The following is a 10,388-nucleotide window of genomic DNA, read 5'->3' on the forward strand; positions in this document are numbered from 1 at the left end:
GGCTTTAGATGTAGTATTGGCATTGAGAAATATCCTTAACCAAGCCTCCATGACTCAGCTTAATGTTGTCGAGCGGGCGGCGCTAATTGCCGACTGGCTAAATGAATATCAAGTTAGTTTAAGTAACTCCGGGTGGGTTACGAGTGCCAGAATCGCCGTGAAAGATTTTATCCGTCTAATTTACCTTACGAGCATTGCCACAATGTTGCCTGAAGCTTTAGTGAGGTGTTTTGACAAAAAATTGCAGCCCAGCAGTACAGAATTAGATGTGTATAAACAAATAAAAAAACACATGTCTAAATGTACCGACCTAGATCCTTCGCTCACTCAAGTTTTTGCAAAAATGAGAATAAGCCACAACAAGTAAACGTGGTACATAATAATAATCAAGTTGCAGGGATGGTTTGTTATAACTGTAAACGACCAGGTCACATGATTTCAGACTGTCGGACACGTTTTTGTTCAATACATAATAGTTCCACTCATTCATATAATCGTTGCTACTCGCGGAATCAACAGCAGAATCCTACAAACACGCAACCAGTTGCCAGTGCAAATAAAAAGAAGGGTCCTCAGTACTATAAAAAGAAACAAGCAAACGGCAATGCTGCTCAACAGCAGAAACAAACAAATCGTGCTTCAGGTACCTCTGTTCCTGGGCCGTCTAGCCAGAACTTGCAAGGGCAAGCGAATTTTCAAGGTGTGCTAAACAAAGCAAATACCACGTAGTTCGCTCCAAGGGGGGAGAGGACGATGTTGGGTCATCAATATCAACATCTTTTGTATCAAATAATCAGTTTAATCATTTATCAGATCATTGTGAGGCAATCGATTTTCCTATGAAACACACGGCCGAATCCAAAAAATCTGTGCAGGTTCCCGTAGATTTGCAACAAATTCATGCAATTATTAGTCAAGACGAGTTACGACCAACCTTACATGCAGTAAATTTGGACCATAAGTCATTCACTTTGTTCTTTGATTCTGGTAGTCCACGTAATATCATGGATTTAAGGACTCATCATTTACTCTTTTCAAACTTCCCTATAGAGAAGTCTGGAATAAGACTCTCAGGCATAGGAAATAATGAATTAAATGTGGTAGGAGTAACTCATGTTCAGTACAAGGTCGGTAAGCGCACGTTTTCCGATACCTTTATCGTTGTACAAAACATTAATATGTATCCCGCAGTAATTATCGGATACCCGTCTATGGGCACTCAAAATATTACCTTAGCACCTGCAAAACACGGCGTGTATATCAAAGGAAAATTCTATAAGTCTTCTAATACCCTAAAATCAGTTTTAGATAATAAAGAGACAGACAGAGTAGTCACTTATATTGAAGAACCAATCACTTGTCTCATGAACCAAGAAATAATACATGTAACCCAACAGAACTCTCGCTCGCCCGTAATATCAGCTTGCACGCAAACTCTCGAGCTGAACGTAACTTCGAACATATTAGTGCAGGTAAAGAAAACCTTGCCAGGATCTGAAATGTTAATCCTTTCCGAAACTCTGAAAACAAACGGATTATCCGTCACACAAGCCATTTATACAGTCGGCTCACAACAACAATGTCACATCGAAGTCTGTAATCATTTGAATACCACTTTAGTAATCCACAAAAATCAACATATCTTGGATGCGGAAGTTTATAAACATCGCATTCTTACCGTAGCTGAGATAAATCACGCTCAATCAGTTGCGGATGAATCCCTTTTGCAATCTATAAAGAACAAAATCAATAAGGACATTCAAGAAGAAGAAATTCAGCAGAAATTTTTGAATCTTTTAACTGAATATCATGATGTTTTTTCCACTACGGATGGAACCTTAGGAAAAACGGATGTCATCGAGCATCAAATAAGGCTCAAGGACAAACAGAAAGTAATCTATGTACCTTCGTACCGACTTCCTATGAAATTTCAGAATGAGATAACTGAGGAAGTAGGTAAAATGCTAAAAGAAGGAGTCATTAGGAAATCAAACAGCCCTTATAATTTTCCGTTAATAGTAGTACCGAAAAAAGATCGAACTTGGCGGATATGCGTCGATTTTCGTCGCTTAAATGAAGAAACAATCCCTGACCGATTCCCAGTACCATGTACTGACGATATTCTATCTCTACTAGGTCAGAACAAATATTTCACCAGCTTGGACCTACTAAAAGGCTTTCATCAGATTCCGTTTGAAGAAGAGAGTATCCCATACACTGCCTTCAGCACAGCCAGGGGACATTATGAATTTTTGCGTATGCCTTTTGGTTTACGTTGTGCTCCCATAACTTTTACTAGAATGATAAACATTGTGTTTGGAGAATTGTTAGGAGATATCCTACATGCCTACATGGACGACCTAGTAATCTTTTCCAATACCTTAGAAGAACATCTACGTAAATTAGAGTTAGTGCTACAAAGACTAAGGCAGCATAATTTAAGGGTAAAGATAAGTAAGTGTGAATTTTTTAAAACAGAACTAGTCTATTTAGGTTTCACGGTGTCTAGTGAAGGTCTTAAAGTAGTCCATGATAAGGTATCGGCTATCCGTAACTTTCCGATACCTACTAACGTCAAGGGAATACAGCAATTTTTAGGCTGTAGTGGATATTATAGGAGGTTCATTAGGAACTACTCCATCATAGCCGCTCCCCTAACCGATCTTATAAAAAAGGGCGTAGATTTCATATGGTCTGAAAATCATCAACAGCCGTTTGATAAATTGAAAGATGAACTGTGTAGTTCTCCTATCTTGAAATTTCCTGACTTCGGTAAGGAATTCTTCATAGCAACAGACGCCTCAGACCTAGGAGTAGGTGGGGTATTGCTTCAACAATATGATAAACAGTTTTTCCCTATAGCTTTTTATTCACGTAAACCAAGACCTTCCGAAAGTAAATATGCAGTAATAGACAAGGAAGGGCTTGCTATTGTTAATTCACTCGTGCATTTTAAATTTATAATATACGGTTATCCCGTCAAGGTTCTCACTGATCATAAGCCCCTAACCGACTTCTTTAAAGGCTTTAGTCACAGCCCTAAGCGAACTCGGTGGCACATGATCATCCAGGACTTTGGCGCGAGGATCGGGTATTTACCTGGGAAAGCAAATATCATTGCTGACGCATTATCACGCAACCCCTCTTCATCTTGTACCGAGCCATTAGCTGAATTAATAGATATCTCGACCTCCACGCCCATTGTTAAAACTATATCTGAACAGGAAGATCTGGGCTGGAGTGCTGAACTATTACAGACGGAACAAAGAAAAGATCCGCAAATAGAAAAAATCATCATTGCGTTAAACGGAAATCTGAAGGAAAAGGAATATATAAAGTATAAGCAGCAGAATTATATCATCAAAGATAATATCCTGTGTAGATCCGTGACGAGGAAAACCCGCAACACACCACAGTTGAATAACAACCAGGTGGTGGTACCTATCTCACTCATACCCACTGTCTTAAAATGGGTTGCATCAAAATCCACTGCAATGGAGCAAACCTGGGTTATTCCCTAATGTCACAGAAAGCCAAATCCTTATTTTATTGGCATACGATGCTTACAGATATAAAAAAGCACATAGCAAATTGTCGCACTTGTCAAGAATGCAAAGGGCACACGAAGACACCTGTCAGCCTAGGGTCTTACCCCGTGCCAAATCAACCCTTTGAAAGAGTACACTTAGATTTATTAACAGGATTTTACGAGTCAGACAGAGGAAATAAGCACCTCCTAGTAATCATAGATGCTTTGACTCGATATACAGAACTGATAGCGCTTAAAACAAAAACGCAGTAGAGTGCGCTAGAAAGTTTTACGAGTGCTACATTTGTAAACATGGAATTCCACACACCATTATATCAGACTCGGGCGGGGAGTTCAATAATCATTTCCTTAACTCCTTGTGCGAATTCCTTTGCATAAAGAAAATCAATACCATGATCTATCACCCAGAGTCTAATGGGCTAGTGGAAAGGGCAAATTGTAAGGTTTTAAACATTTTTTTAAGGGTCACCTTAGGGGGGGCAGACCCCAACTGGACATTGCCATACCTGCGGTACTAAGCACACTTAATCACTCGTATCATGTGTCTATTAAAATGACACCGCACGAGGCACTGTACGGTATCCCAGCTAGAACACCTTTCCATGTATTAACGCCTACAACTAATTTATCAAATCCTCTAAAGGATATTATGGATGCAAGCATAAGTCGATATAATATACTTCGTAAGAATCTAGAAGAAGCACAAATTATAATGAAAAGAAATCATGATAAAATAGCTAAGCCAACTAGAACATATGCCGTGGGCGATCAGGTATACATACAAGTATACGTACGTAAAGGTTTAAATTATAAACTGACACCTAAGTTTGAAGGCCCGTTTAACATTTTAGAAATATTAACGGCCAATAGATTTAGGGTTCAAAATGTATCCAAACCCACTGATATGAGAATAGTTCCATTGGCACATATCAGAATCTAAAGAAAGGTAGATGGAGTGAGGGAAAAAAATGGTTGTATTTATGAAACTTGTATAATAATTTATATATGTATATATCAATCCTATTTGTATGTAAACCTATTCTTTTACACGAGTTATTACATATATTTTACTCATTGCAGGTTTTCAAAAAAGAATCTGTTATTGTTAGGAGTGATATTGTGTGTTCAGACATCTTTGTTGTATGGAAAGAGCGCTAAGACGAAAGAAATAGAATTTAATCATGGCTCGATTATCGAGAGAACAGACGACATTTTTATAGTGTCAAGTAATATAGTCATAGAAGTGGATATGCAGGCCATATTTTTGCCTAAAGATGACGTCCTTAACTTAAAGAATGACCTGATGAGGTTTGCCATTTCGCTTAAGGAAATGCACCAACGTAATTTTCATGCTAACTCAGGGATTTCGCTAGCTCAAACCCTAAGCTTCGCGGATATGTTGTCTTATGACATACAAAATAAAACCGCTGAGGCAGAGGAACTTGCTCGTGACTTGCTGATGTGGTCTGTGCGGCACAATAATCTCGAACGCTGCAACCCGCTTATTCTGGCTGGACTAAACATCTTGGGATCTGTTGCGAATCTAGGCTTAGGAATTTCAAATCGCCTTAAGATAAATAATCAAAATAAAAGAATTGAGTTTTTGCAACACAAAACCGAATTAGCTTTGTCTGAACTTCGCAGCCAGTTATCCTCAATTAATCAAATAATGAGTTTGGTAAACGAACATTCAAATAATATCGATCAGATTATGGAAGTTCAACATTTGCTGGCTACGTTAGCTTACTATAGTTCGAAAATAGATCATATCCGTGTGAAAATATCACATTTTATTGAGAAATCAAAAGACTATGTAGAAGCTATTACGTTAGCGACAAAGGGTGTGTTATCTCCACACCCCATGCCTATTAAAGATCTGACGTTAACTTTGGAGAAAGGACGGGAGAAACTAGGTTATATTCCTTTATTAGACGCCCATAAAGTAGAGTTCTATTATAGCCTAATATCAGTCAGCGTTGAAAATTACAGGATTATGATCACTATACCTTTTGATTCTTCCGATGCTTGGCAATCATACAAAATAGCACCGTTTCCTACTTTCATGACTAATAACTCAAGTCCAGTAATATCCAATTTGACGGGGCATGTTCTGATTTCTTCTGATAGGAAATCATTTACAGTCATTAAAGACTTAGATAAACTCACTCACTGTTCAGAAGCCATGAATAATAAAATTTGTACAGCTGACTCTTTTGAATTCTATCCTATATCAACGGATTCATGTGAGTTAGGCATAGTGCTAAACGGCTCTCTCTCTCATACAAGCGAAGGTTGTCTGGGGAAACTTTATCCCTTTTACAGTAATAAATTCAATTACAGAATGAATAATGGCTCCTGGATCCGATACGACAAAGCCGGTTTCCACGTCGTATGCCCGGACGGGACCACCGCCCATTCCCCAATCTTTGTAGCAGCTGATGGTTGTACGGGGACATCTACAGACTACACCATCAGAGGGGTCAACACGATAATACGTGAGAAGGCGTATTTTGCGAACTATATTTGGGCGTCTACAATTATCCCATCACTACCTCTCCCATACAACGCGCGGGTGGCTCATCGTTTGACGCAACTGGCTGAGATGAACCACGCGTCACCGACTTATGCAGGTGGAGAAAATCTTCGTTACTACATTCTGCTGGCCGTGTTCAGCGTGACGGCCATATTGGTTATCGCCGTCAACATCTTTGCTTGGCGTAGGCTGAGGCGTACACAGAAGGATCTCCAAGGAAACGTATTGTCCCGTCCAGATGACGTACCCGTTACACTCAAGTCTTTTGAGTTTAGGGCCGCCTGAAACTGGCCATTTCATTTTGTGCCTAGGAAAATTGTCTGGAATTGTGTTGTGTGTGAAAAGCGGTCTGTATGCTGGCAAAAATGTAGGACAAGAAAGACTCACGCCTTTGCATTTGAACAGTTAAAGTATCTCCCGGGCACCTAATAAAATATTATAGCCCAATCTTATACATTAATATACTCCTAAAGGTATTTTTCGGGCACCTAATAAAATATACCAGCCCTATATATTAATCTGGCCACAATTATACTATTATACAATTGTACCATTATATTTACCTATTACAAAGAGTGACAAGTACTCTTTAACAATTATCCATGATCATGTTTGTATCTATCAGTAACCACTATTCTTAATCAGGTTAACTATTATCATAATAATCATGTATACATGTTAATCCTTTGATTTTTACCTTTTGATTATTTTTGGGTACCTAATCATTATTATTACCAAACATGGATCTAGATTTTCCATGCATTTATCTTTGTTTATGAATATGTCAAAAGGGAATGTAACAGAACCTTTTTATGCATTTAATCACTTATGTTTATACCTAAACATATGTTACGAGCACGCTCCTAAGAAACCATATTTAAAGTAACTTTTGTTATTCAAAGCTTGAATGGTAGCTGTCCGAGCCTAATGTAATAAATACATTTTAGAATTACATAATCTGTAAATAAAAACCCATGACCTGAGGTCATTGGCATTAGGAGGGACCTACGTGACCAAGGCAGATCTAGATTACGCTATGCGATGTCTGCAGTAGCCTGATTTAGGTTTGTTTGATATGTCAGCTTGTTGTACATTATCTATCTTTTTCAACACGCCTTCCATGGGAAGCGGTTGACCTGTTAACCTACGCCGGAAACTTGTAACTTCTGAGCCGGCGGACTAAGTATGTTTTTTATGTGAATCGCTGAGATAGCTAATGTTTCGCTATCAACGTGATGCTCTAAGAAGTCAGTTCATTTCCAGCGATCAAACATATCGGTCTCCCGACCGAACTGTCTCTCTTATTATGGAGTTACAGAATAAAGTTGTTGTACCTTTTTCAACTTATCCGTTTGAATCATCTCCTTTAGTTTAAGAAGAACCACTCTACTAAGATATCACATAGGAGACGGAAGGAACCAGAAATACTTACGAATGACAGTCGTAAGGAAAAACAAACAGTCTTTCGCAAAAGCGAAGAGACTAATATATATATATCACACATCCACAGGTGAAAAATAATAGACAGGGTGTAGGTCCTTACCGGTTTTGGCTTCATTTTCAAGCCATTGACAAAGGACTGATACATAGAATTAGAATTCACAAGTATATATACTACAGAGACGGTACTGACGAACATACACACAACCGTTTGAGACTGCAGATACACCCACAGGCAGGTGTCAAGGTAGGAGTGGCTCTCAAAAATCATTTGGCTAAAATTTACAATAAATTACCAAGGGATACTACCGATTAGGGTACCCAACAACTAACCAGTCCACACCTGACAGGTGTCAGGGAGGCGGGGTTGGACATCTCATTACCACTACTGCCCAGTTCCGTACATTTCTAATGCCTACCTTAAAATTTTTTAAACAGTTTACAAATTTCTTTTGATATTAAAGGATCAAGTTTATACATTCCTTAACTGATGTTCATATTATTATTGTAACTTTCTTTTATAAATATGAACATCAGTCAAGGAATGTATAAACTTGATCCTTTAATGTCAAAAGAAATTTGTAAACTATTTAAAAAATTTTAAGGTAGGCATTAGAAATGTACGGAACTAGGATTATTATATTTGTAAACACAGTAAGGGGGCAGTAGTGGTAATGAGATGTCCAACCCCGCCTCCCTGACACCTGTCAGGTGTGGACTGGTTATCTGTTGGGTACCCTAATCGGTAGTATCCCTTGGGAATTTATTGTAAATTTAGCCAAATGATTTGTTTTTTTGAAAAGGCACTCCTACCTTGACACCTGCCTGTGGGTGGATCTGCAGTCTCAAACGGTTGTGTGTATGTTCGTCAGTACTGTCTCTGTAGTATATATACTTGTGAATTCTAATACTATGTATCAGTCCTTTGTCAATGGCTTGAATGTAAAGCCGAAACCGGTCAGGACCTACACCTTGTCTATTATTTTTCACCTGAGGATATGTGTGATAAACGAATCACGTGCTAAAGTGATTATAATCATATATATATATATATATATATATATATATATATATATATATATATATATATATATATACATATGCATATATATATATATATATATATATATATATATATATATATATATATATATATATATATATATATATATATATATATATATATATGCATATATATATATATATATATATATATATATATATATATATATATATATATATATATATATATATATATATATATATATATATATATATATATATATATATGCCAGAAAGGTAATGATGGTAGTTTTCCTATTTTGTGTTATCAGGTGCTATTGAAAACAGTGAATCGCACTCAAGAAATCTGAGCAGCAAATTAACAAGACTAATTAGGAACAGCGTATGGAATAATCTTGTCTTACCCAATAATGTGCTGAACCTCTAACCATACCATCCCCTCACCGCAGAGGAACTGACGGTCTTCATAAATCTTGGCATTTCATTCGCTCTAAAAGCAGGTGCCGAGAGTAACCTTCATTTCTTGGTTGCTTTTGCTACACATTTAGCAAAAAACAACTATGACAAAAAAGACGGATGTGTCAAAGGTATTTTGGTTAATGTCTTGGAGCAAAACAACAACAACAAAAAATTCGCTCCCGAAGAGATTCCATAATGCGTTAGTCAGATTAAGAAAAAGGGAGGATATCGGACAAAAACGGGAAAATAGTTCTCTAAGATAAGGAGACTCGCATCACTAAATTTCCTGAACTTTTAGATGACACGGAGCCCTATGATAAATTAACGAATGACCCAACTACAAGCATTGCTGCCCAATTTAACAAATCAGTCAGAACCTTAGGGGGTAATAAGAAGAACATAGATTAACTAGATTCATTCAAGATAATCAACCCTCTCTCCCTTATTTCTATGGCCTCCCAAAAACACATGAAGATGGGATTATAGAAACATAATATTTAGCAGGGGCTCTTTCATGTAAAAAATATCCAAATGGATGGCAGACCTGTTTTCACCCTTTCTAGGTTCTCATCATCCCACGTTAAACATGCAGAGGATTTTAAACAAAAATTTAACAGTTTAAATATCCCAGGAAATAACATCAAATTGCTCAGCCTTGACGCAAAATCATTATTTACCAAAGTCCCGATCGCCGACGTGTTGTCCTTTTTAAAGAGAAAGTTACAACCATATGAAGAACATTTTCCTCTTGGTATTGACAAAACAATAAAACTAATCAACCTCTGTGTAACAAACAACGTATTCTCTTTCATTGGTAATTTTAACAAACACAAATTTGGTTGTAGCATGGGCAGTCCCCTATCCACCCTTCTAGCAAACCTATACATGGAATATTTCGAAACAGAAATTTTGTCCTCTATCAAATCCCGCAATATGGTCTGGCTTAGATACGTAGATGATATTTTGACTTACTGGGATGATAGCCGGGGAGATTTCATTGAATTTTTCATTTAACTAAATTCGCTGGTTCCGACGATAAAATTTAAGACAGAATGAGAAAAGTACATGAAATTGCCGTTCCTAGACGTACTAATCATAAAAGAGCAGAATAGATATGCGTTCACAGGAAACCCACTTTCGCTATTTCATATATTCATTTCCTACGTTACCACGATGTATTTGTAAAGATCATTGTCGGGTGCAACCTATTCCTCAGAGGACTTAGAATATTTTCAAGTGAATAAATAGATAAAGAATTCAACACGATCCGCCAACACCTAACGCAACTGATTTACCCACCATACATTATCTAGAAAGCTATAAATAAAGCGAATACGATATACTACAGAGGTCCCACTCAAAATAGACAAATAGACTTCAGCA

Source organism: Macrobrachium nipponense, chromosome 3 (assembly GCF_015104395.2).
Source record: "Macrobrachium nipponense isolate FS-2020 chromosome 3, ASM1510439v2, whole genome shotgun sequence".
NCBI lineage: Eukaryota > Metazoa > Arthropoda > Malacostraca > Decapoda > Palaemonidae > Macrobrachium > Macrobrachium nipponense.